The sequence below is a fragment of the Petaurus breviceps genome, unplaced genomic scaffold (assembly GCF_028583685.1).
Source record: "Petaurus breviceps papuanus isolate PSGF00001 unplaced genomic scaffold, PetGlider_PUasm1.0 90881, whole genome shotgun sequence".
NCBI classification, from domain to species: domain Eukaryota; kingdom Metazoa; phylum Chordata; class Mammalia; order Diprotodontia; family Petauridae; genus Petaurus; species Petaurus breviceps.
Window position 1 is genome coordinate 13,905,691 of NW_027187369.1, and position 27,916 is coordinate 13,933,606.

The 27,916-nt window shown below is 41.7% G+C and overlaps 1 pseudogene; it reads left to right on the forward strand.

Annotated features, from left to right (window-relative positions):
• Positions 1-1,318: 1,318 nt before the first annotated feature.
• Positions 1,319-27,897, forward strand: LOC138150577 (non-structural maintenance of chromosomes element 3 homolog; annotated as a pseudogene).
• Positions 27,898-27,916: the final 19 nt, after the last annotated feature.

Sequence of the window (27,916 nt, forward strand, 5' to 3'; positions counted from 1 at the left end):
ATGGAGCTCCTTATAATCAGTCCCCTCTGTTTATATTTCCATGTGTTTCTATTTTTAAAAATTGAATTGAAATTTCAAGGGCATAATGCTGCCGGTATAAAACCCCTGCTTTTGGAGTCCTACAGCCCTGGTTCAGATCCCAGCCCTTTGCTGTGTGGCCACGAGCACATCAGTCCCATGAGAAGGTTGGAGTGAGTGAATTTTATGTTCCCTTCCATCCTCAATCCTGACACTCTTAAAACTTTTCCTCTATAGCTCTCAGACCCAATTTCCAGCCTGCACCCATGCTTCAGCTTCCAGGCCAAACTACTGGACAGTTCCACCCCTACAAAAATGCACAGCAATACCAAATTGGGCTGCTGATGGGGGCCATGAGGTGCAGATAGAACTTCTCCATTCAGCAAAGCAGAAGAGCATTCCAGCTTCTAAGACAGACTGCGAGCTCGCCACTTCAAAAAGAAATGGAATTTTGAAAAGAAGCCTGGAGCTGCATGTATCAATTGAAACAATGCACTCCTCTGGCAGGTAGAGCAGGTTTATTGTTGGAGAACAGCTCCCTACAAACAATCAGGGAGCTTCCTATTGCCCTGACTCGGCTATCTCTATGGAAGATTTGGTTCCTTTCTAGCTCTCTGCTATTCCACAGATCTCCCAGGAACAAACCAATGGTAACAGTTTCTACATATGGTAGATTCATTGAAAAGCAGATCCCAAAGAGACAGGATCACATCTGAAAGCAGTTAGTGGGGGACAGCACCACCTCTTTCTTCCCCCCCCCCCCCCCCCTAGTACAAGTGCTAGAGCAGGACTGAAGTTGGAGATCTAGGGCAGTAGCACTCACCTGCTTGATCAATCCACCTTATCCTAGGTTCTATGACATCCTTGGAATTCCTGCATTTGCTACCTTCCATCCCCTATTTTTAGACTTCAGAGAGTCATAAATATAGAGCTACAAGGGCCCATTGAGGCTATTTTATGCACCCCTGCATCATTTTCCTGAGGGGAAACTGAGGCTCTGAACTGGCAAGTGACTTGCCTAAGGCCACACGGGTGACAAGGGGGCAGAGCCTGTATTCCAACTCAGCTCCTCTTGGGCCATGGCATGTGGAAGCCCCCCTGCTCCAGGGCCCATCTATTTGCAAGCAAACTTAAACCTCAACTATGGAATTATGGGAAGCTGAGTCTTTTCCTCTCTCTTCTCACATCACCTATATACAAACCAATGGCTTTTTATTGGAAAAGCACTAATTTTGCAGAGAAGGATGGCTCTGCTTTCCAATTCATTCAGCTGCAGCAGGGCTTAGAGATTCTATCTGCGATGGTGACCTTTAGGCTCCTGAAGCAAGCAGTGCCCCTGACCCCAGCCCAGAAGAGGGGGACTGCGTTGAAAAGGTAAGGCCCACCACACTGAGAATGCCAACCTCTTCATTGAGCTGGGTCTCTGTGAGCAACAAAGGTACAGATTGCCAGCCTGGAGCCTTGAAGCCAGGCAAGCACATGAAGTAGTGACTCTCCTTCCCCTCACCCACCAGCAAACAAATAATGGCTGAATATTAAAGGCAATGGAGGAATTTAGAGAGCAAGTCTGCCCTTGCTCCCTCCCAGACTAGTCAGTGAAACATAATTCTGATGTTCCCTAAAGCTCCCAGTAAGTAGATAATAAAGCCCCATTTTTCAAAGGGTCTGCCAGAGTCTTTTATCCCTGACAGCATCTAATACCTGTCAAACATTTTAGATTAAAATGAGTATGGAGAACACAGCCTTACTCAGTGTTTCACTCTGCTAGCTGGGGCTGGACTGGGGCTAAACAGTGGCCCTGACATTTATTATTATTAATAACAGCCCTCATTTACATAGCATTGGAGTGGCCTACACAGCACTTCCCTTACAGGAATCCTGAGATATATGCTACAAGTTTTAATGTGCTTCTCCCCCTTTTAGAGATTGGGAAGCCAAGGGCCTGCCAGCTTAAGGGATTTTCCAAGAGTCACTTGGCCTCCGTTTGCAGGTTCAATGTTGTTTTCATATTAAATGATCATTTATTAGGCACATACTATGTGCTAACTTACATAAACTATGGCATGTGTTTTCTGGGCATGTTTTATTAATTAAGGCACAATGATTTTCAAATCCCATCACCACCACCACCCAAATCTTCCCCTGGGATTAAGAAAACCAATGATGCAAAACAGTTTACATTCACATTGCATGGGCAACTAGTTGGCTCAGTGGGTTTTAGGCCAGGAGTCAGGAAGACCTGAGCTCAAATCTGGCCTCAGACACTTCCTAGCTGTGTGACATGTTCCTTCACCCTGTTTGCCTCACTTTCCTCATCTATAAATTGAGTCAGGGAAGGGAATGGCAAACCACTCCAATATCTTTGCCAAGAAAACCCCAAATGGCATCACAAATTCAGACACAACTAAACCACTGAACAACAAACAGTATCAAACAACATATATGATTCTGGCCCAGTAGGGCTCCCCACCAACTCTCTGCCATAAAGGGAAGGTAGACTTCAATGTCTGTTCCCCTGGACCTTCACTAGTCACTCACCTTAGTTCACTCATTGAACCCTTCTTGTTCTCCTGAGGGTCACATAATCTCCCATGGCACCACACCAGCCTTTGTAGTCAGCTGCCCACTGCTCCTCACCCAGCTCTGCCACTCTACTCCAGAAGTACACATCTCCTTTTCAGAAGTCCAATATAGTCTGAACCACATGAGACTCAAGGACAACACTGTGCCAAGGGGCCTCGCACACGTCAGCCATGCTGAGACTCAGGGTACCAAAGCCAACAGGTTGAGCTGAGTGAGTTTCCTCAAGTGCAGGCTTGGATGTGTCACCTACCTCCTTAACAAAGACTCTAACTGCCCCATTTGCCTTAGGAACAAATAGGAGCTCCTCTTCCTGGCTTTTAGAGTCCTCCACAACCTGGCTTCAGCCTACCTTTGCACTTCTGTTATTCCCCTTCCTACTTGTTCCAGTGAAGTCATTGTCATTTTTACTGTTCCTCACACACACCATCTCCCACTTCCATACCTTTGCACTGGCTGGTCCCCCCTTCCCAAAATGTACTCCCTGTTCACTTCCACCTCTTAGAATCCCTGCCTTCTTTGGAAAGGCAACTCAAGTGCCCCATTCTACATGGGGTCTTTCCTGAGGTCCTCAGCTGCACTCCTGCCTCTCCGTCCCAGAAAGGACCTGACATTTTGTTTGCACATCCTCAGATGGGCCATCTCCCCCAGTAGCATCTGCCAGTTCCTCCTGGAAGGCAGGGACTATTTCCATTGTGTTTTGGAATGTGCAGTCAGTCCCCAGCATGGCAAGTAGTTTGCGCTTAATACATGTGCATAGATTGAGTACTTGCTTCACATTCTGGGGCTGGATGGTGCTATAGAGCTGTAATGAGTTAAGCCCCTCCTTGGCCCCAGGACCTCAGAATTCAGGTTGTCTGGTGCTGCTGCTGGGGAACTGAAATTGAATGGAATTCCTTCAATTCAAGAAACATTTTCAAGCATCTAATAAGTATTGGGTGGAGATACAAGGAAAAAACCCAATTAGCCTCCATCCTCCAGGAGAGTGTGTTCTATGGTATGTGTGTGTGGGGGGGCAAGTACCTGGGGTAGACAGGTATTAGGGTCTTGAGCTGAGCTTCTAATAATGATTAGAGGCAGGAGATGGAGAAGAGCGAGGGAGCCAATATGACTGGATCACTGTATGGGAGAGATGGCGTGTGAAATCTGGATAGAATAAGAGATGTCCAAATAGGGGAGATTGGGGAGATAGAAGAAATGGGCACGATAACTTGGCATGATAACCTGTCCTGGCATGATAACCACTTAGCAGCCATATGGAAGCTGGATCTGAGAGAGGAAAGTTGGGGGGCTGGTGTAGAAAGGTTTATTAGGAGGCTTCTTTGGGAGTCCAGGTAAATTATGATGAAGACCCAGGCCTGAAGGGAGAAAGGGGGGACATGGAAGAAAAGAAGCAAAGGCAATTGGCAGGCTCCAGGCAAGGGAATAGAACATCCTATCCTTTCCCTATGGTGCATTCCAGGTAGAAATCAGCAAGAGAAGGAGGAGACAAAGAGCAAGGACCAGAGATGGAAACATATTGAGCTATACAGACTTGGGGGTGGAGAGGGAGGGCTACACCGCAGCTATTGACTGCAGATGCAGACTTTCTCCAGAAGGAATGATGGTGCTGGGGATTGGGGCGAGGCTGCCGCAGAGCCTGAAATTAGGAGTAATGTGGCCAGAGTCCACTTGACTAGTAATCCAGTTTAGCCCCAAAGCCTTGCCTGGCCTCCAGCCAGAGCTTTGCTGTCTAATTGCAGACCTCAGCCTGCTGATGATCGGGAAGTCTGTAACAGCATCCGTGCAGGGATAGCAAAAGGGAGAAGCCTGAAATGAATTCATTCCATCAATTTCGAATTTGTGTAATTGAACTGAAGCAAATCCTTTGATAATAAGACAGTTTCATGTTCCATAAGAAAACAAATCTTATCTAATTGGATTCTTCTTGTTGTCAGTATGCTTTAAGGATACCGATGGTTGGTCCTGGGCAGATTGCTAAAGGAGCTGCCCCCATCTCCCTCCAGTCAAATTGACTAGTCAGTGTGCCATTCCTTTGGGGCCCTGTCTTCTCCTCAGGGAACCCAGGTGGTAATTGGAGTTGAGGTCTAAGTGGCTAATTACTTAATGTGTTATCCCTCCCCAAATAACACCTGCAATATCATCATTGCTTTTAATATCAGGAATTGAGCAAGTTGGAGGAGGTTTCCTCATTGTGGCTGGTGAAGGAGTTTGCTTGAAGAGGGGAGATGGGGGCAAGCTAGGAGGGTCAGGATCCTTACATGTTAAAGGCATGCTGGACTTGATGTCAGTAACATCTGGGAATGAATTCCCATTCTGACACTCAGGCTGTGCTCTCATTCCAAGGAAAAGGACTTCATTTTGTTTGCCTCAGTTTCTTCATATGTAAGATGGTGATAATAACAGTACCCACCTCCCAGGGTAGCTGTGCCCATGAAATGAGACAATGTATGCTCACATTTTCACTTTAAAGCACCTGCTTCCCAGGACTGAAGAATCTATAGCAAAACAATGTAATAGTAATGAAATTTGAAGATCCTTTTTGTATTGCCAAGCTAAGAGGTACTTAGCACCTAGTTTCAAATTAAGCCTCTTTTAAAGAAAGAGAAGGTATGATCCCCTGTTGCTGACATAGCAGGAAGGGGCTGAACAGGGAGGAGCTCTACCATATTTAAGGAAGAGCACAAGCTGTACAGTCAGAATTTTCTTGGGGTAAGCATCTGGAGGCAGGAGCTTCTGCCAGAGAGAGAATTTCCAGGGGTAAGCATCATGGAGGCAGGGCAGCTGCTGCTGGACTGAAGACTGAACTGAGAATTGAGAAGAACTGAGAAGAAGATTGAGAATTGAGAACTGAGACAGAATTTCTTGGAGAATTTCTTTCCCACATGGAGGCTGGATAAAGTGATTTTGATTTTGAGAACAGAGCTTATGGTGCTGAGGACTTCCAAGGGCCAGCTGAAGCTGCAGAAGACTGAGGAAGCATGACTGTGGTGGTGGTACTTTGTACAAATGTTGTGGCTTTGTTAATGTGGATGGATGTTCTTGTGACTTTGTTAAGCCTTGTCTTCCCAGGAACAGAGACTGTGAAGGATTTGAGATGGACTGGACACTGTGAGCTCCAATGTGGAGCAGGTATTGCACAGAGAGTTGGACAAGGAGCTGGGAGCTGTCTGCCTTTGAACTCAGATGGCAGTTGGTTAGATTTGGGTGGGAGCTGGGACCATGGAAGAGGAACCATGGAAGCTGAAAGCTTGCCTTGAGTCAAGATGAAAAGACCTCTCCGTGGGTACTGAATAGTGACTGATGAAATAGGATACTGAGTAGTAACTAATGGAATTGTAATTTACTTGTGACCTGGGGTGGATGGCTTTTGTACTTTCTACTACCCCATAAGAGGGTACTGAGTAGTGACTGTTGAAGTTGTAACTTAATTTCACCCCATGGGTGGAAAACTTTGACTTGTACTTTGTGACCCCAAATGATTGAGTTACTAAATGATTGGACTTTGTTGAAAACCATGTGACCACTTTGGTAAAAACTATGTGGAGGGGCGGCTAAGTGGTGCAGTGAATAGAGAGCACCGGCCCTGGAGTCAGGAGGACCTGAGTTCAAATCTGGCCTCAGACACTTAACAAACACACACAAAAACTAGCCGTTTAACCTTGGGCAAGTCACTTAACCCCAATAGCCCTCCAAAAAGCAACATAAAAAGAAAAAAAGAAAACTGTGGCCATTTTAGTAATAAGTTGATGAGTTGTGACATGGTGAATACTATATTTTGATTTTCTGTGACAAGTTATAATATTGTAAATACTATACCTTGATTTTCTGTGAATGTTTTGCTCTTATTTGTTATTGAAAAGAGAGTTCACTATACTGTGTAACCAGAATCTTAAAAGCTGTTCATAGCAACAGTTGTCTGGAAAGTTGCTCATGCTTGGCTTTACAAACAGAAACAAGTCCATGCCAACCAACCTACTTGCATACCAAAGTCATCTTTGAGCTTATCCAGAGAGCTGGCAGCAAACACCTTTCTGGGGAGGGGTCAAATAGGATTTGGAAGATGGGGTGTAACATGACAGCCAAAATTATTAAAAAATTACTGCAGCTAAGATAAGATGAAAAGCATTTGAATAGAGAAAAAATGTTTGAATCAAACACCTGATAAAGGTTCTGATAGCCAAAGCACCTGACATTCAAAGAAACTGGCATAAAGAGATAAAAACCAAGAGCAGTTCTTCAATAGATATGTGGTCAGAGGATACAAAAAAGTTAATTCCCATGAGAAGGACTGTATACTTATCAATAACTATGCCCTAAATCACTAACAAGAAGAGGGTTAGCCTCACACTCTGTATTTTGGCCAGTGACAGAAGATGAGAATCATCAGGGTTAGAGGGGCTGAGGGGAGCTATAAATTGATCCAGACATTCTGGAAAGTAATATGGAATTATGCTAATAAAATGATCCTATATCCTCTGACCCAGAGATCTCACTGCTAGGCGTGAAGCCCCATCCAAAGTGGTCAAAGAAATGAAGGTCCAGCATAGCCCATTCCCTCCAGTCTTTATAGTACTGTTTCATGGTAGCCAAGAAGTGGGAACAAAGTAGATACCTATCATTTGGGGAATGATGAAATAATACCAAGCTGTCAGAAATGACGAAAAGGAGAAGTGCACTGAAAAATAAGGGAAGATGTATGTGAACTGATCCAAAATTAAATAAACAGAACTGGCAAAACAATATATACCATGACTACAATATACACTCCAATGAGGATGAGGAACCTTGCTGAGCACCCAACACTACATACACATGCATGTATACAGACATATATATATATATATGTACACACATATACACACACATATATACTATCTCACTCAGTTGCCATGCTCCCTTTGCTGAACCAGGGATTTTTCTTTTTCTCTTCTTTTTTGTTCTTTGTTAGAGCAAATGGCTCTCTGGGGGTGGGAAGAGGGAGATTTGCATTTGCAAAGGAAGGAGATGTAAAAGTGGGAAATAGAAATTATATATGATATTTACATAATATAAACATGCATGTATATGTAGCCAAGCACAGAAATCTGATGAGATTTTCCAGAATTCGAACATCGGGGTCCTTCTTCCTGGTTTTAACAGATATAAACTGAGAGGGAAGTATATTTGACAATACCTACTGTTCAGCTCGATTTTTCTGTTTAGCTTTTTCTAATTAGAAAATAAGTCCTATTTGCAAACCAAGTTATCAGAACCCCTGCCTAGAGCTGTCTAGAAAGATTTCTTTAACAGAGGAAATAAACAAAACACAACAGAACATTCACTTTAGTTCATTACTCCAAACCATTAGTGCAGTCTCAAGGTCTCCATGCTGGATACCAGTGCCCAGCCTAAGAGGATGCTGTGCATCCCAGCATTCAATTTGCTCCTTTCCAAAGGGCCATCGCTACTGGTACTGATATTTCGCAAACCGTTTTCTGAAGTATTTGGACAGTCAGTTTCTTCCCAATTTGATTTAAAAACAACTCATTTAGGGCCAGCCCTGAGAAAGATAAGAAATTTTTTTTCCTCAGTGTGGTTTCGCTTCAAGATCCTAATAGATCTCATCTTCTCATCTTCTCCAAAGTTTAACTTCTCTTGTCTTCCATATTCCTTTGGAAGAACTGTGAAAATAGGAAAGACCTTATCCTTGCCAGGAAACACACTGGCATTTTAATAAAGGTCTTCCTCCCAAGCAGTGACTATAATGGTGGGCATTTCAGGCACTTTGGTAGGTCAATGGGGGTACATTGAGTGGCGATCAGGATTGCTCAAGTTATACCATACATATAGTTACTTTGGCCCATACATTGGGCCAGTTCTGGTTGGTGCTATAGCAAGGAAATGACACATATCACCTCTAAGTTGATGATGTAATTTCTAAGTGTTTATTCCTTAGTTGATGATGATTCGGGTCACTTGGAAGGGAATGAAACCTCCTCTCCCCTAACAATCAAGTTTTGGTCACATAAACTCCCAGTTTGGTACTACAGACCTGCACTAATGAAGTAATTTTGGACTTAGAGGCATAGATTATTCCATTCCCTCCACTGAAGGACTTGGATCTTGATTGCCTCTCCCCTGCTAGGCTCCTGGTGTATCCTTGGTCAACTATCTCCAGAGGTGGAGATCACTGGTGCACTTTGGAGATGTGGAATGAAGCTTCCTACCCCGGGACATTTTATGCTAAACACATCTACTTCTATATCCCATATGGCTTAGGCGGCCAGAGTCTGGCTATGGATAAACTAAAAGGCTAAACAGATCACTTCAGGGACCCAGAATGGAGTTACTGATCTAAGGTTAAACACTAGTCATTCATTGAAAATAAAATTAAGCTCAGCCAACCAAACTGAGGCAGTTACATAGTTGAAAGAGAACTACCTTTTGAGTGATAGGACATGGGTTCCAATGCCAGCTCTGTCAATTTCCTACCTGGGTGACCTTGGGCAGGTTACTTAATCATGAGCATTGATGCAGCACTCTAATGTTTGCAGAATACTTTCCATTTGGTCATTTGATCCTCCCAACAACCATGTGAGGTAGGTGCTATTATTACCCCCATTTTACAGACGAGGGAACTGAGGCAAGTGGAGGTTAAGTGACTTGCCTAGGATTGCACAGCTAAAAAATGTCTGAGGAAGAATTTGAACTCGTATTCCAAAGTCCAGCACTCTATCCACTGGCCTACAGAGCTGCCTAGCTTAATTTCACTAGGCCTCCATTTCCTTCTTTGTAAAATGAGGAAGTACTACCCTCTCTGAATTCACTCTTTCCCTCTACCCCATGCCAAAGTAACTAGAGTGTCTAGTTGGTTTGTGTAGAAGAGGCCTCATTGACTTTATATGCTTTGACCTTCCTATAATCAGTTTCAGTATAATTCTCACCCACATCCTCCATCACAGAGGAAAGCAGGTGATCAGGACCCAACCTTACTTTGCCATATCCCCTAGTTTTCACCTTAGTAAGGATTCTGGTGGGCAATTTTCTATTGCCTTCCTTAGGTGTTGGTGACAGCTGCTCACTAGCTTACATTTGTTTCTTCCCAGTTGGTTCCATCACAGAACCAAAGAGTTACAAAGGAGGCCATCTGGTCCAACCTGTATGCAGGCAGCAGTGGCCTCTACCACATACCCAACATACCTTGGCCAAGATACCGATTGGGGGAGGCTGGAGGTGGGGAAAGTACTATGGCTCCACAAAGAGCCCTACCCACTTCGGGAGAGACTGCTCAATCATCAGGCCAAAATCTGCTTTGCTGCAACTCTCATCCTAGTTCTACCATTTAGAGGCAACAGAGAAAGAACCAAATCCTTCCTTCCATAAAACAGCCTTTCAAAGACACAAAAAGAAGGGGGGAAGCCAAGACGGTGGATTAGAGGCAATTTAGCTGAACTGTCACAGTATTGCCTTCTGAACAACTTTAAAATAACACCTCAAATCAAATTTTGGAGCAGCACAGCCAACAAATGGTCAGGATAAGACATTTTTGCAGCCTAAGAAAACTGAGGGGGTTGGTAGAAGTTTGTGATACCAAAGTGGAAGCCTGTCTGGACCCCCACACATAGGGGTAGCAATAGTGGCTATAGCAGCTTTGGGGGGTCACACAATTGGCCAGAAGGAGATGACAGGGGACCCTTTTCTGGCACTGCGTACAGCTAGTACTAACTGGCAACTCTGTTGCTCACATGCAATTCTGGGTGGCACTTCCAGGGTGGAGAGGAACAGGGGTGGGAGGGTTCACAAGGGAGCAGAGTTCCTAGTCCCTACTCACAGTTCCAAGGCAAAGGAAGGACTACTGCTTGAAGATGCAGGGGACCAGAGGCCCTTCCTAGTTAAAGACCAGAGTACAGACCAGGGAAAAGAGAAAAGTCCAGAGCTAAATAGAAAATATGACATTCAAACAGAAGACTCAAGAGTAGCATAAAAAGCTAAACATGAAAGAGGTAATCATAAGGGACTCAAAGTTAAACTGCTTATATTCTTATATGGGGATATGATATGTGTAACACCTAAGCACTTTATCATTATTAGGGCAATTATGTTGAAATGATCGCCAAAAATGAAGGGGCAAGAAAGAAGGATGCACTGGGAGAAGGGGGAAGGGAAAGAGATAGAATGGGGGAAATTTTTCTCACATAAAAGAGGTATACAAGGAAGAGCTTTTACAGTGGAGGGGTAAGTGGGGGGAGAGTTCATGGGTAAAACTTGAACCTCACTCTCATCAGAATTCATTCAAGGAGGGAAGAATACACACATACTTAGCTGTGTACAGAAATGTAATTTACACAATAGGGAAATAAGGGAGGAAGGTGAGAAGAGAAGGGGGGCTGGGATGATAAAAAGTATAACAGTTTAAGGGAGGCAGTGGTTAAAATAATAGTCTTTTGAGGAGGGATGGGATAAAAAGAAGAAACAGAAGAAAAAGGAATGGAGGGATATATACAGTGATCATAACTGTGAATGTGAATGGAATGAGCTCACCCATAAAATGGAAGCAGATAGCAGAATGGATTAGAAACCAAAATCCAACAATATGTTATTTATGAGATACACTTGAAACAGAAAGACAAACACAGAATTAAAATAAAGGGCTGGAGCAGAATCTAATATGCTTCAGTTGAAGTTAAAAAAAGGCAGGGGTAGCAATCATTATCTCAAACAAAACAAAAATTGTACTAATTAAAAGAGATAATCAGAGAATCTACATTTTGCTAAAAGGTACCATAGACAGTGAAGTAATACTAAATTTTTTACAGTAAGTTTCTCTGATAAAGGGCTCATTTCTCAAATATATACTGAGTACAGAACTGAGTCAGATTCATAAAAATAAGTGCCATTCTCCAATTGATAAATGGTCAAAGGATAAAAACAGGCAGTTTTCAGAAGAAGAAATCAAATCCATCTAGTCATACAAAAATGCTCTAAGCACCATTGATAGAGAAAGGCAAATAAAAACAACTCTGAGATACCATCTCATACCTATCAGAAATGGCAAGTGTTGGAGGAGACGAAGGGAAAATAGGTACTCTGATGAATTGTTGGTCAAGTAGTGAACTGGTTCAACCATTCTGGAGAACAATTTGGAACTATGCCCAAAGGGCTATAAAGCTGTGCATATACTCTTGGACCCAGTAATACTCCTACTAGATCTGTATCCCAAAGAGATAAAAGAAAAAGGACCCACATATACAAAAATATTTATAGCAGCACTTTTTGTGGTGGCAAAGAAGTGAAAATTGAGAGGATGCCCATCACCTGGGGAATGGCAGAATAAATTGTAGTATTTGATTATAATGGACTACTATTATGCTGTAAGAAAAGATAGGGATGGGAGTTCAGGAAAACCTGGAAAGACCTACAGAACTGAAATAAAGTCAAGTGAGGAGAACCAGGAGATAATAGTACACAGTAACAGCAGTGTTGTTCAATGATGATCAGCTGTGAAAGACTTGGCTACTCTGATCAAGACAATGATCCAAGACAATTCCAAAGGACTCATGATGAAAGGTGCTATGTCCACTAGAGAGAGAAGTGATGAACTGTGAGTGCAGACTGAAACAAACTTTCATTTTTTTATCTTTCTTGCTTTTTTTGAAATATGGCTAATATGGAAATATGTTTTGCATGATTTCACATATATAACTGATATATTGCATGCTTTATCAGAGGGTGGGGGAAGGGTGGGAGACAGGAGAGAATTTGGAGCTCAAAATGTAAAAAGAAAAGAATGCTAAAATAAATAAATGATAGATTAAAAGATATTTTTTAAAAAGACACAATGATATTTACATTCCCCCCAAGCCTTCTCTTTCCCAATTCCTCCAAATGACCCTAATATATCTGGGCTTCAATCCTTTCACTATGTCCACCTAACACACTCCAGCTTGTCTGATGATGATAATGACAACAACAATAATAGACAGCATTTATGTGGTGCTTCGGAGTTTGCAGAACACTACAATTTGATTTAATTTTGTCCCCCACTATAACCCTGTGATGTTAGAGCTATTATTTATCCCCACTTTACAGATGAGGAAACTAATGCAGACAGAGGTTAAAGCGAATTAATTACCCACATTCATATGGCAAGGAAGTATCTGAAGCTGGATTTGAACTCAGATCTCCCTGTCTCCACATCCGGCAGTCTATGGCCTGTGCCATCTCACTGCCTTGTGGAACCCCAGACTGAACCCAGTACTCCAGATGTAGCCTGACAAGGTTAAAACATAGCAAAACCTTCATTCAATGCAACCTAGAATATCTTTAGCTTTTTGGGGTGATGGGGTTGCCATGTCGCATTACCGACTGATTGAACATTGCATGATCTTCTCCCAGAAACTTCTCATCATGCCACACTTCCTGCATCATGTATTGCTGAAGCTGAGTTTGGGAACCCAAATATGGACCTTGACATTTTATTCCTGTTATAGTTAATCATATTTGATTTTGGCACATCATCCTGTCACGATCTTTATGGATCCTGATTCTGTCATTCAATATCCAAGCTTTGTGTCACATTCAAATTTGATGAGTAGGCCATCTATGCCTTCAGTGAGAAACCTGTTCCCAAGTTGTCATCAGATCATTAATGGGTTCAGTCATTCTATCAGTTCTGAATCAATCTCTGAGCTAGTCTGTCTCCAAATAGCCTGAAAGATATTGTTAGAAGCCTTCAGCAGTGTTTCTTTGATCTAGTAACTCTGTCCAAAAAGAGGGTAGAGAGGTTATTGTGCCATGCCTTTTTCTAGAGGACAGCATATTAGTCTCCAGTGATCATTGTTTCCTTTTCTATTTGTTGATGGCTCATCTGGTCCCTTGATTATGGACTCTAGACTTTTGCCAGGAACAAAAACTTGGCATTCACCCACTTGTCAGGGATTGTGCTTTTGGTACCGGGTCCCAACTGTAGGCCCCTCTAGTTCATGTTTGTACTAAAGGCAAAATCCCCCACGCCCCAGGATCCCAGTGGTCTAGGATTCCCACTGCAGCTTCTAAAGTACAAATAGAGAAGATTCTGGATCTAGATCTACTGCAGTGTTCAACTCCCTCTTCTCTTTGTAGTGGACATCTACCCTTCTTCAAGGCCCAAATTTCCCAAACTCACAATGACTTAAGAAACTTAGTATGTGCACATGGATACAAGTCTACACAAGTTATAGCCAAACTGCATACATCCTCTAAGTCCCATTTGGATGGTGAGTAATGAAGACCTGACCACTATACAAGGCAATTGGCTGGGGATTTCAAGATGTCACAAAGGAATTCTGCTGCATGTCTGAATGTCCTCAGACCAAGCTGAACTTTCTCTAGACTGACTGGCAGGGTAATGCTTGACAGATTAAGTAATTAACAATCACACAACCCTGGAGTGCTAGAACTGCAGTGACAAGGCACACACCCCTCTGGGATTGTCATTTCTACCTGACAGGTCCATTACAAAGCTGTCAAGGAAGGCTAGCAGACCGCACTTTGGGCTGCGGCTCACTCACCTGGAAGGCTAGACAAAAGGAATCTGTGTGGGTAAGTGTGTAAGGTAAAAGCAAAACCCAAACCACTCCAAGGCTAAGCACTCACCAAAGTTAGTGCTGGGAAAGGAGGAGCCAAGCTCCACTGATTTTAGACTACATCTCTATGGTGCCAAATCAAAATGGTTGATGTAATTGAGCATTTGTTAGACTGGAATCAATTGCGTTTTTGAAATCCATCAGACCAGTTCTTTGGCATTGTGTAAGCGTCCCAAAGGGGTTGTTTCAGTTGACTTTTTTTTTCATTTTCCGGCCTATTATGGTGATTTGCATAGAGACAGCCTTCAGAGGGAGACTATGTAGTCAACCTGTTACTTCTGCATGGTGGGTAGAAAGCAAAGAATCTGTGATGATCTGGATTTCAACCTCCTTGGTTTATTCATGCTCTGCTACTGATGGACAGGGAAGGTAGCTGCCTCTGTGGTGTAAGGTCCTAAAACCAAGCCAAGTGTTCTCCGACTCCAGCAAGAGCCCCAAACAGATCAAATTCTAGATTTGGAAAGGTCTTTAGAGAGGCTTTGCTTCAGCCAGCACTCGAGCAATTCATTTTAAGGGAACAATAAAAGACCCAGGGGAGGGTTCGAGGGGGTGTAGTGGAAAGTAGCCTGTCCACTGCCTGGGTCACCAGCACCAAATCAAATCATTTCCCTGTCCTGGGATTTCCTTGCTTGTAAATGAAGGGAACAGGGTGTTCAATGTGCTCCGATGTGCCTGTCAGACCTGGACCTGTAGACTGGTAATGAGATGGGCTCCAAATCGACACTAAATCCTTGGCAAGGACACAGCATGGATATGGCAGGAGATTTGGGGTTTAGGCCCTGGCTTAACCACTAAGAAGCTCTGTCCCCTCCCTCTCTCCAGGCCTCAGTCACTTCACCTGAAAAAAGACTGCCAAGGTCCCTTGCAGCTCAAACTGTTTACGATTCACATGTTTATTCAGCAGTAGAAAAACTGAAAAATAATTCAGCAGTTTTCTATCTAACAAAGGAAAGACAGGAGCCTGAAGGTAATGATTCCTTACTCCCCTTGCAACTGCTGGTTACTCTGTAGTGTTATAGCAGCCCCCTGTCCTACATGACTAGACTACCCATCTGACACAGGCTCCAATTAAGACTGGAAGGCAGAAAAGGATTTTCACCTGAAAAGGTATAAAAATATTCGCAATTGTACAAACTACTACTACTACAGGCTAATGCAAAGCAATTTTTTCCCTTAGTAAACAATATAATGGCCCTTTTGCCTGAATGCACTTCTTACTATACAGCAAAGTGGTCTATGAGTCTAGGATCTTTCTCTGTATGGTCCCTGTATTGACTGTAATTCTAAACCCCAAGCTTTACAGGCACTCATTATAAATCACATTTTTAATGCTATATAGCACATACACGTTGGGCCATCTCCTAGTTTCCTTAATAGCTTAGACTCCAATAACCTCTCGCCGCTCTTATGTGATGTGATAATAGCAATTTTAAAAGTTCAGCTCAAGGGTGTTGTTTTGAAAAAAAAAAACAAATCATTGGATATATTCCCCACCTTGCATACTCCACTTAATGCCACACTCAAGAAGTCAGCTTGTAGTTGCAATCACTGACACATCATTGTTAAAGCTGGGAACTCTGAAGGCTGCATCCACCTCTGGCTTCACATTCACTTTATCAGCTGCCAACAGACTCATCCTCTCAAAATACATTGCTAATATGTGAAAATGCACATATGTACAAGCCTGCAGGTATAAAAAATTGTCCCAGTCTGTGAGCACAGGAAATGTACGCTATCAAAAAGCGAACCCTGGGAAATGGGTGACCAACTCTGGACAAAGCAGCTCGGCTTCCACTGGCCAGCACTATTGTCTTACTTAGTGGGCAGCTGGGGCTTTACTCTTGCTGTCTTTCAGCAGTCTATACTTGTCCTCCATTGGCCTAAAGGGATCCCACACAGCGAGAATAAGGGAATCTCAGTGCCAGCAAGGGCCTGGCTGGGTGCAACCCTGGGTGTCTATGAAGACAGAGGTGGATGGTTTGAGGTCATGAAGCCATTTCCCCCTTTTTAATTTAATTGATCAGGTTGGTTTTCCCTGGAGACACAAACTCATGACCAAACCATGGTTTATTATCTACTCCCCACCCTCAAGTGGCCAGGGAAAACCATGTGGAGAACAGTGATTCTGAAAGCAATGGACACAAAGGTTGAGAAGACTTACACGAACTGATTCAAAGGAAAATGAACAGAATGAAGAAAATAATGCAAGGGATGATTACAATAATGCAAATTAAAAGGACAGTAAGGAGAATCAAAGCTCTCTCTGAAATGAAAAATGAAGCCCTTTAAAAAAAGAGATTGGGACTAATACAGGCTGGGCTCCTGTCTGCCATGCTGCTCCTTGTCCGCAAGTGCTCACCTTCTCCTGCTGCCCTACCACCTTTTCTCTAGACTCTCCACCAAGTGGGCGAGCTCTCCTCCAGCTCCTTTGCTGGTCCCTCACCCATAGTACATCCTGCTAACCAGTGTTCCTCAGGGTCTGCCCTGGGTCACGTTCTCTTTGCAAATTCCAGGTGGCTATTTAGAGCAGTGGATAGAGGGCTAGGCCTGGAGTCAGGAAGACTCTTACTAGTTGTAAGTCACTAAACCTCTGCCTGCCTTAGTTTTCTCCACTGTAAAACGGGGATAATAGCACCTACCTCCCAGAGTTATCGTGAGAATCCAATCTGGATGGTGTGTGTGCTGTTCTTTGGACTAGTTCTTGATTTTGAATCACTTCAAACACACATTCCCATATCTCTTTGAATTCTTTGTGTTTGTTGTTCATTATGGCAAAGTCATATTTCATTACATTCATGAATTGCAATTTAATTAGCTATTTCCCAATTGGTGGACACAATTTATTTCAACATTTTACTATGTCAAATCACGCTGCCATGAATATTTTCAGAAAGATTCATCTTTTCCTGCAGCAATATCCTTGGGGTATTAACTTCAGAGTGGGATCATTGGGTCAAAGCACCAGAACAACTCATCTTCCCAACTAGGCTCCCCCAACATCACATGACAACCTGGTTGGTGGCACTTGTTGTTGTTTTCCAGATACTCTATTATTCAATTGAATAGCACAGACTATTCAATGTGAGAGAGCTAATTTGCCGTAATTTCCATTTCTCTGATTCTTAATGGTTTTCAAAAGCTTTCAGATAGCTGCTGATAGGTTATGTTTCTTCTTTTAACAACTGGCTATGCAGATCAGTTGACCCTTTTTCAATTAGGAAGTGGCTTGATTTTACAGATGAGCTAATTCCTATAGATCTTAGGTTCCAGACTTTTAAAGCAAATCTCCCCCAGACCAGGTCTTTTTCTTTACTCATTAGCTGCTAGCATACCCCTCCACAAATTACTTTCCATGCCCTTTTTTAATACTCCATCTATACTAACATGGCCTCCCATTAGAATGTCAGCTCCTTGAGGACAGGGGCTGCCCTCATTTGGGCCTCGCTCACACTAAGTGCTTAAGAAATAAGTGTTGACTGATTTTTTGGTCAATGATTTTTATTTCCAATTTTTTCTCTTTTGTCTCTTTTTATACAGCCTATACTATGGCTGGCTATAGTTCTTTTCCACCCACACAGCTGGCTAGATTTCCTATGTGGCTCTTTAACTCTTGATCTAAGCTCATTTTCTACCAGAGTAGCTGGTATTCAGGAGCTCCAGTTCTTTTTATTGAATGAAGAGTAGTTTGTGTTTTGTTGTTAGATATATTTGCTCCTCAAGTCTTACTTATAATAAAAGCTCACGTTTATTAAGGTTTGCAAAATATTTACATTCATTAGCTTTTTGGATCCTTACAATCATCTGAAGCAGATGCTATCATTATCTCCATTTTACAGATGAAGAAACTGGGGTCCAAAGAAGGTGACTTGTCCAGTTAGCATATATCTGAGTCTAGATTTGAACCCAGGCCTTCCTAATACCAACTCCTATGTACTGTTTCAGTCTACTTAACTATAGACTTAACCACCATGACTCTCAGCTGCCTTCTAGCCTTGAAACATCCTTCTACCATGTCAGCCCCTTATCCACTGGTGAGTGCTTTCCTGGAGCATCCATTCTGTAAATGGACCTAGGCAGACTATGTTTCAGTCTCCTCTCAGCTGTGATTCGGGCTCTGAACTGGCACCTTCTCTTCCCCCCTCTAGAATGCTAGCTGCTTCAAAGACATGACTATCTTTTTGCTTGTATTTGCATTCCTAACACTTAGTGTCATGCCTGGCATATAGTAAGCATGTGATAAATGCTTGTTGCCTACTTATTTTATTTGAAGGGTAGTCATATTTAATACTGGATACTTCTGTAATAATCTAAGTGTTCCTTTATTACTATACAAATTATTTTATAGTTGCATTTACATATGTCTCTAATGCCACCTACTTTGGTAGATTTATTCCCAGATAAGTAATGAAGTTTCTCATTATTTTAAATGGTCTTTCAATTTCTGTTGGGTTTTTTTTTGTGGGGACAATATACTAATGACTTTTATACTGATGTTATTTGGTACCTCAGTTAACCTTTTTTTGATTCTCCAGGGTTTTCTAAGTAAATCATACTATACTACACTAGAAATGTTTTGCTTCCATTTTTGCCAATATTTCTTCTCTCATTTTCCCTTGTCTTACTGTTATACCTAGCATTTCTAAGACTATGTTGAATTATAACCAGTAGGAAAGCTTTCATTGTTTTCTTCACTACAAATAAGCATTTCTTGTTTTTAGATAAAGGCCTTCCATCATAATGTGGAATGTTCCTTTCATTATTATGTTTTTAGTGTCTTAAACATAAACAAGTGCTGTATTTTATTAAATTATTTTCCTGCATGTTTTGATATAAGCAAATGGTTTTCACTTTTTTAATTAATTTGATTTATTATGCTAATTGCCTTCCAAATGTTGAACCATCCTTGCATTACCTGTATAAATCTAACTTGCTCATAATGAGTATTTTTTGATATATTGCTGTAGTCTCTTTGCCACTATTTTATTTTGAATTTATTATCAATATTCATTAGTGATACTGGTTTGGATTAGTTTTTCTCTGCTTAATCTTTGTTTATGTATTAGCTCCCCATTTACCTCACAGCAAGAGTTGGCTAAATTATTCCCCTCCAGTCTCCCCCACACACCTCTGCATTCCCCTTTTTGAGAAGAGTTTATGTAAATAGACCCTCTGTGGAAGGTTTATAGGAGGGAATGGACATATAAGGTTGAGATCCGCCCACTGGAAAATGTGCCCAAATTGATGGTTTTAGCTGCAATCCTTACATTCGTTATATTATCCATATTTTTTGGTATAATGTTTTGCTGTTTCTATGATTTAGTCAGTGACCTGCTCATTCTTTAAGATATTATTTTAGTGGCTACTTCTACCTGCATCTTTTGTTCATATTTCTCTTATCGATTTGTATGTTGTCATATAGTTATTAAAGCACATTTAAAACTTCTGCCTTTCTACATTTCTGTCTTCTTTGTGCCCCATCATAAAATCAAGCTTTGTATAAGTCCTAGGTGAGCCCGAAAATTAAGAATTATCTAATACTTTTTCAATATTCTGTCAAATGTACCTTCATTAACATTTTGTTCAAGTCTGTACTTTCTTCTAGTTTAGATGTCATAGTCAATATACCCCAAAAGAGAAGCATTAAAGTTTTCTACTTTTATTTCTTTACCAAGTTTTTTTTTGTTTCAGATCATCTTTCCTTTAAGTACCTGCTATGCCATGTTTGCTATATTTACATTTAATATGAATATTTCTATACCATACATGGTAGCTGTGCATTGATTATTGGTGTTTTAAATTGTCTGTGGCACTTCCTTTTAATCATAACCTATCTTCCCTGTTTCCTTCCCTATATGCTATGTACTTTTGTTACTTTACCTTATCTAAAATAATGGTTATAACTCCTAATTTTTTAAATAGTCACCTGAAATTTTGCATATTTTAGGCCAGTTCCCCATTATGACTACATATATGTATTTTCTTTAGGCAACACTGAGTTGTCATATTCCTTTCTTGCTTTCTAGTTTTGTTCACCTTGTTGAGGCTTGGGTCTATGGTCAATTTGTTGTTTAGTTCCCTGCCTAGGTTTGGCTTTTTCTAGAAGTCTTGTAACACAGACTTCCATTTATTGATATTTTCTTATGAAAAATTATGCATTTTTCAGGGTAAGAAACTTTGGGGTAGAGATTAATTTACCTTGCTTTTTGGAATCCCCTATCCAGTGGCTTCTTTTATTTCTCATCCTCACTGAGTAATCCCATACAATTCAAATAGATGCTTTTAAAATCACGTTATTTGCTTCATTTTGGTTGCTTGAACTTGCAGCTCTGAATTCTGATGACTATATTTCTTGGCAAGTTAAACCTGAGTGTCCTTGGCTTCAAATGCCAAGTCTATAGATCTGAACTTTATTCTCAGTTATTTTGTTTGATGAGTTCGGCAGACCAACAATTCTCAGCATGTCTTAGCTCTGTCTGTTGACTCTCACCTTCAATTGCAGAGATCTCAAATCTTCTATGTGTGCTGCTTTTTCTTGGCTTTTTCTTTTCTTTTTCTGTCTCAGAATTTCTGTTCTCTATCTGGGACCGTTCTGCCAGGGAATTTACCGATTTTGTTAAGAATTTCCACTGAATATGTCAAGCTCTTGGACTTTTTATATTTTTTGACAGTAGCATGGTCCAGTATAGAGCACAAGTTTGAGAGTGAAAAAAATCTAGATTCCTGTCTTAGTTCAGCCACTAACTACTTTTGGGACCTTGGGCAAGTCACTTGGTCTCTTAGGGCCTACGTTTCCTTATCTGTAAAATAAAGCGGTGGCTTTTAAGCTTCCTTCCAGTTCTAACTTTTTGTCCTAACAAAAGATGTTACATTTATAAACAAGAGCCTACTACTGAGGTTTTTTTTAAAGACTCTTGTTGTATAATAACTATTTTCTTTTCTGGCTATTTAATCATTTTTCTATTATTTTTTTCTTGAAATTTCTACTCTCTATTTGCCCCATAAATGTTCATTAATTGTACTGAGGTCTCATTTTTTTTGCTAATTCCTTCTCTTAGTTTCCTCTCAGGTTTTTCCCCTTTGAAGAAACTTCCTACTCCCCTTCCCTTTTTATAGTTTTATGTCAACGAGCACACACTTGGTTCTCTTTCCTTCTGCAAGGCGTCCTCCTTACAGTCACCAAATAAATATGTCAGACACAGGTAATATACCACAAGTCTCTTTTGCTCAAATATCTCTAGGCCCCTAGGATGAAAAACCAACTTTTCAACGTGGCCTTTAAAGCCTCTGACAAGCTGGCACCTACCTCCCTTTATAGACTTCTTTCCTATTACCTTCCATGTTGTAATCTATATTCTAGTCAAACTGGACTGACTTCCTCTTTCCCACCTTGGCATCCCAGCTTGCTACTTTGTGTTGTGGCACCCTTGCCTCACTTTTTACCTCTCAGAATCCTTAACTTCCTTCAAGACTCAGGTAGGGTGCTATGTTCTCCTCTTATTCCCCACTCTTCAGTGAGGTTTTCTTTCTCCTCAAATTATATTGTATTTATTGATATGTGAAGTTATATTCCTTTTCCTCTCCCCTCCCCCCAAGTCAAACACAAGTCATGGAATCCCTACATGAGCATCACAACTGCCACCCTAGAAGTGTATTTTGTTGAATGGATTTGAAAGAAGCCATGACCATTTGTTCATCTATCCTGAAGAATTCCCCCTATGAAATACTTTTTACATGGGTGGGTACATCAGATTGGCACACATAAAGAATAGCTTTGTAGTGGTCCAAAAACATGGTTGTAGTGGCATTTGTTATACCAGCAGTAGAAAGTTTTTTAGGGGCAAAAGAATGATTTTTTTTTCATTTTCATACCCCAAAAAATGTTGGATTCTGTAGTCCCACCTTGCTCCATCTGAGTTAAATTTGAAAACAAAGGGAGTGGCCTAGGGTATGGCCATGGAATCACAACAGATGGCTATGCATAATAAATGGATTAAGTCTGAGTTTGGGTTTATATTTAACTAATTTAAAAAATCTATTAATTGGGGCGGCTAGGTGGCACAGTGAATAGAGTACTGGCTCTGGAGTCAGGAGAACCTGAGTTCAAATCTGGCCTCGGACACTTAACACAAAAACTAGTCGTGTGACCTTGGGCAGGTCACTTAACCCCAACTGCCCTCCAAAAAGCAAAAAAAAATCTATTAATGAAAATCATTTCCAGATGCTTTTTTGTTTACTATGGGTTATAGGCTAGATTCTCAATGGGCTAATGGCTATGACGAAGCCTCCTGTAGTTTCTGAGAGTGGAAAAGTTTCTGACTCCCAGTTCTGTTATAAATGCATAACAAATGTCAACTTACGTCTAATATATACTATATACATACTCTACAAGCCACTGAACTCTCCAGGCCCTTTAACACCAATATTCCTCTGGTGGTGTTATGTGGGCAAAAATTCTGGAATCCCATCTCCATAACCCAAAGGGCAACAGGAAGACCCAAGACAAGGGCAAGCAGGCCTTCTTCTCCAGGGATGACTTAAATGTCATCAAGAACACATATGACCAGACTAAGGAGGTTCAGTAAGATAAAGAGACAAGTATGAGAACAGATGCATGGCTGTGTTCCACTAGCTTTTCTGCTAGAGTAAAACAATTAGAAGAAGGCCCCCAGTGCATTACATGGAACCTCTATGGGAGATCTATGGCAGTACGTGGACTAGAATTACACAGGAGGAATAAAGAACAAAGATATTGCCATCTACAGAAGTATGAGGAACCTACTCTTGCCCATAGGAACAAATAAAAAACTTTGCTGTTTGGCCATTGAAGCCCTTTTCAGTATGGCTCTGGACTCTGTTTCCAGATGGACCAGAACACTCTTATGAACTCTACGTTTTAGCCCAAAGGCGCACTTGCTGTTCTCTATCTGGAACATCCTATGTCCCACCTCTGTGCCTTTGTACAGGCTGGTACCCATGGCCCCTCCTCACCCCTGCCTCTTATAACCCTGGGATCCCCTTAAGACTTGGCTAACATGCCACTTCCAATGGGAGGCCTTTCTCAAATCTTGCCCCCCTCATCTCCAAATTACTAGATATTTTCTTTATGTGCATATCTATGTATGTATCTATCATAGATAGAATGTATGTAGAATGTAGAATGTAGGTTCCTTGAAGGCAGAGCTTGAATCCCCAGTAGAATGTAGGTTCCTTGAAGGCAGAGACTTTCATTTCTTTCTTTCCATGATAAGTGCCTAGCACTTTGCAAGGCATGCAGCAAGCACACAATAAATGCTTACTGAGTTCAAATGAGTTGAATTGCACCTTTGAAAGGAGCACCTGGGTGAGGCAGAGCCAAGATGGCAGCATAGAAGCAGGAAAACTCCATGAGCTCTCCCCATAACAACCTCAAATACCTATAAAATATGACCCTAAACAAACTTTAGAGCTACAGAACCCACAAAGTAACAGAGAGAAACAAATCTCCCCTGATGGCAATCTGGCATCACAGCACACTGTCCCAGCCCCACATGAGCCCTGGTTTTAGCCCCAAGGTGGCCCTGAGCAGCAGCAGCTGGAGGGACTTAGGGAGAGTGGATCACCAGCAGCACTGGTAGTTTCCAGAATTATCAACCCATATATGCAAAAAAAAGTGAGAGGTCAGTATAGAACTCTGTTGGAATTGGAGGGCGAAGGTGTGGTTCGGCCTCTGGCTCCAGAGTGAGAAGTGGCAGAGGCGTGGTGTCCTGGGAGCTGCTGCCACATGGGTGCTTCAGAGCTCCTGGCCTGCAGATGGTAGGGGGAGCAAGTAATCATTCTGAGGGGTAATCACTCTTGCTTTAACCTGCTTGGATCTGGATCACTGTCTTGGGTGGAGATCCAGGTGCCAGAGCCTGTGGAGGCTTCACCTAACTAATAGCTCTGGCAGCTGTGAAAACCCCAGTGATTTGGGAAAAAGCTCTCCTTTCTGGAAGCAGAGTCCTACTGTGGCAAAAAGCTCAAAAGTCAAGTAATTGATTGGCAACATGAGCAAGCAAAGGAAACAAAGCAAGCACAGCAGTCATATCTTAGATCCTGTTTTGGGGGACAAAAAGGATCAAAGCATGGAACAGGAGGAAGACAATGAAGTCAGAACTCCTGCACCAAAAGCTTCCAAGAAAAATATGCATTGGTTACAGGCCATAGAGGGGCTCAAGAAGGATTTTGAAAATCAAGTAAGAGAAGTGGAGGAAAAATTGGGAATAGAAATGAGAATGATGCAAGAAAATAATGAAAAAAGAGTCAACAACCTGACTGAAGAAAATAAAACCTTAAAAAATAAACTAACTCAAATGACAAAAGAGGCCCAAAAAGCCAATGAGGAGAAGAATGCCTTAAAAAGTCAAATTTGCCAGATGGAAAAAGAATTTCAAAAGTTCACTGAAGGGAATAATTCCTTCAGAATTAGATTGGATCAAATGGAAGCTAATGACTTTATGAGAAATCAAGATACTATTAAACAGATCCAAAAGAATGAAAGAATAGAAGTCAATGTGAAATATCTCATCAAAAAACCACTGACCTGGAAAATAGATCCAGGAGAGATAATTTAAAAATTATTGTACTACCTGAAAGCCATGATCAAAAAAAGAACCTATAAATCATCCTTCAAGCAATTCTCAGGGAAAATTGCCCTGATTTTTTAGAACCAGGGGACAAAATAGAGGTGGAAAGAATTCACCGATCACCTCTTGAAAAAGATCCCAAAAAGGAAACTCCTAGGAATATTATATCCAGGTTCTGGAGTTCCCAGATCAAGGAGAAAATTTTACAAGCAGCCAAGAAGAAACATTTTTAATACTGTGGAAACACAATCAGGATAACACAGGATCTGGCAGCTTCTACATTGAGGGATCGAAGGGCTTGGAATATGATATTCTGGAGGTCAAAGGAGCTGGGATTAAAACCAAGAATCACCTACCCAGCAAAACTGAGTATCATGTTTCAGGGGAAAATATGGTCCTTCAATGAAATAGAGGACTTTAAAACATTCTTGATGAATAAACCAGAGTTGAATAGAAATTCTGACATTCAGATACAAGAAGCAACAATCTCCTTGAACAAAATCCTTCTTGAACTCCTCTATGGCCTGTAACCTGTAACCAGATACAAGAAGCAAGAAGAGCATAAGAAGGTAAACAGGGAAAAGAAATCATAAGGAACTTATGAAAGTTGAACTATTTACATTCCTACATGGAAAAATGATGATTGTAACTTATGAAACTTTCCTCAGTATGAAGATAGTTGAAGGGAATATAAATGTGTGTGTGTGTATATATGTATATATATAAGTATACATATATGTCTATATAGGAGGGTATATAGGCGTATAAATACATATGTGAGTGTGTGTGTATATGTGTACAGGTATACATAGACAGAGGGCACAGGATCAATTTAACAGGAAGGGATGATACTTAAAAGGTGAAATTGAGAGGTGAGAGGAATATAATGAGAGGAGATGGGGAGAGACAGAAGGGGGTAAATTATCTCATATAGAAGAGGCAAGGGAAAACTGTTACAATGGAGGGGAAGAACATGATGGCAAAAGGGAGTCAACCTTACTCTCTTTGAATTTGGCTCAGGGAGGGAATGAAATACACACTAAATTGTGTATCTTGCCCTACAAGAGAGTAGGGGGAAGGGGATGAGAAGGGGGGATGAGGGAGGGAAATTGGAATTGTCCACTTTTGAAAAGGGACAGAATCAAAGTAGAGAATAGAACAAGTGAGGGGTGGGATGGGATGGAGGGAAATATAGTCAGTCTTTCACAATATATCCACTATGGAAATGTTTTGCATAGCTACACATGTACAACCTATATTGAATTGCTTATCTTCCCAGTAATGGTGGGTGATGAGGGAAGAAGGGAAAGAATCTGGAATTCAAAGTTTTAAAATCAATTGTTTAAAAATATTATGATTATTATTATTTTATATGCAACTGGGAAATAAGATATACAGGCACTGGGACATAGAGATCCACCATGCCCTAACGGAAAGTTGGAGTGGGGATGGGGGAGGATATAGGACAGTGCAGATTGAAGGAGAGGATATTCAGTGGGATTGCTGTTTTGCAGTGGTGGGTAGGGGGAAAGATGGGGAGAAAATTTGTAACTCAAAATCTTGTGGAAATGAATGATGTAAACTAAAAATAAACATAAAATTTAATAAAAAAAGAAAGGAGCACCTACACTGAAGTTTCATAGCTCTATTAAAACATTATTTTTTTTGCCCAAGGAAACCTAGAGTGGGAAAAATCACATACTTTCCATTATTCCAGAACTCTATTAGTCCAGTTCAAGTCAATGAAAGGGTCTTAGTACCTATACTAAGGTGGTCCAAATCCTGCCTGGTTCATGCTGCCCAGCCCCTGGGTAAATTTTAGAGCAGGATAAAGCCTCCACATGAAACCACTAGCACATGGGAGACAGTATGGTCCCAAGAGACCTCTACAACCTCCTGTCCTACTGTATGCAAATATGGGCTCTTGCCTCTGATGACAGATGTAGAACTGAAAAGGGTCTACAGAGACCCTCTTGTCCAACCACCTCATTTTACAGTTAAAAAATTGAGACCCAGGAAGGTAAAGTGACTTATGAGCATAGAATTAAAGATCTAGAGTTAGAAAGGGTCTTGGTCAAAATAATGAACTAGGAAAGCTCTCCAAACAGCATCTAAGAAAACACAATGCTGTTTTCCTTCTTAAAAAAGGCAACCCAAGCACTTATTTAAGACCTGATATGCCATGGGAAGGAGGTGCTTGTATCATGGACTATGAATGGGTGAGAGATTGCAAATAGAGGGCATCAATAAAGAAGGGTACAGGGGGTGGGTGGCGGCATTGGCGTCGGCGAGGGAGAGGGTGGTGGCCTGGATGAAGGCCCTTCCACCTCGGCCTTCGGGGTGCCTGGAGCCAGTGCTTTTCAGAATCATGATGCAGCTGTGAGAAAACAATCACCAAGAAAGAAGAGAGGCCCTCACAGAAAGACACTGCAGGCTTCTCTAGAGGTAGAGAAGTCTAACAGTGATGAAGAAAGAGATGAGACCAGCAGGCCAACCTGCCCTGAGGAGGAAGAGGATGAAGAGGAGGAGGATGCTGAGGCAGGTCTGGGGAGCCTACAGCAGAGGACTCAGTCCAGGATTGAAAAGAAGGTCTGTGAGGTAGTCCAGTACCTGCTAGTGAAGGATCAGACAAAAATGCCCATCAAACGAACTGACATTGTGAATACTATAATTAAAGAGTACAAGGAAATGACCACAGAGATCATCAGCCGAGCTGGTCAGATGTTGGAGCAGGTGTTTGGAATAGAGTTGAAGGAGATCGATGACAAGGCTCCTGCTTATGTGCTCCTTAACAAATTGGAGCCCCTGGAAGATGAGTGCATGAGACCAAAACATGATACAGCAAAGATGGGACTTCTGATGGTGATCCTGAACCTGATTTTCATGAAGGGGAACTCTGCCAAGGAGACAAAAAGCATCCCCTCTTTGGGGATGTGAAGAAGCTGGTTACTGATGAATTTGTCTGCCAGAGGTATTTGGAGTACAACCAGATTCCTTACACCGACCCTGAGGAATACGAGTTCCTCTGGGGACCCAGAGCTTTCCTAGAGACCAGCAAGATGAAGCCCTTAGGGAGGAGGCTGCTGCTGTAGCCTCCGCCTCTTCCTCCTC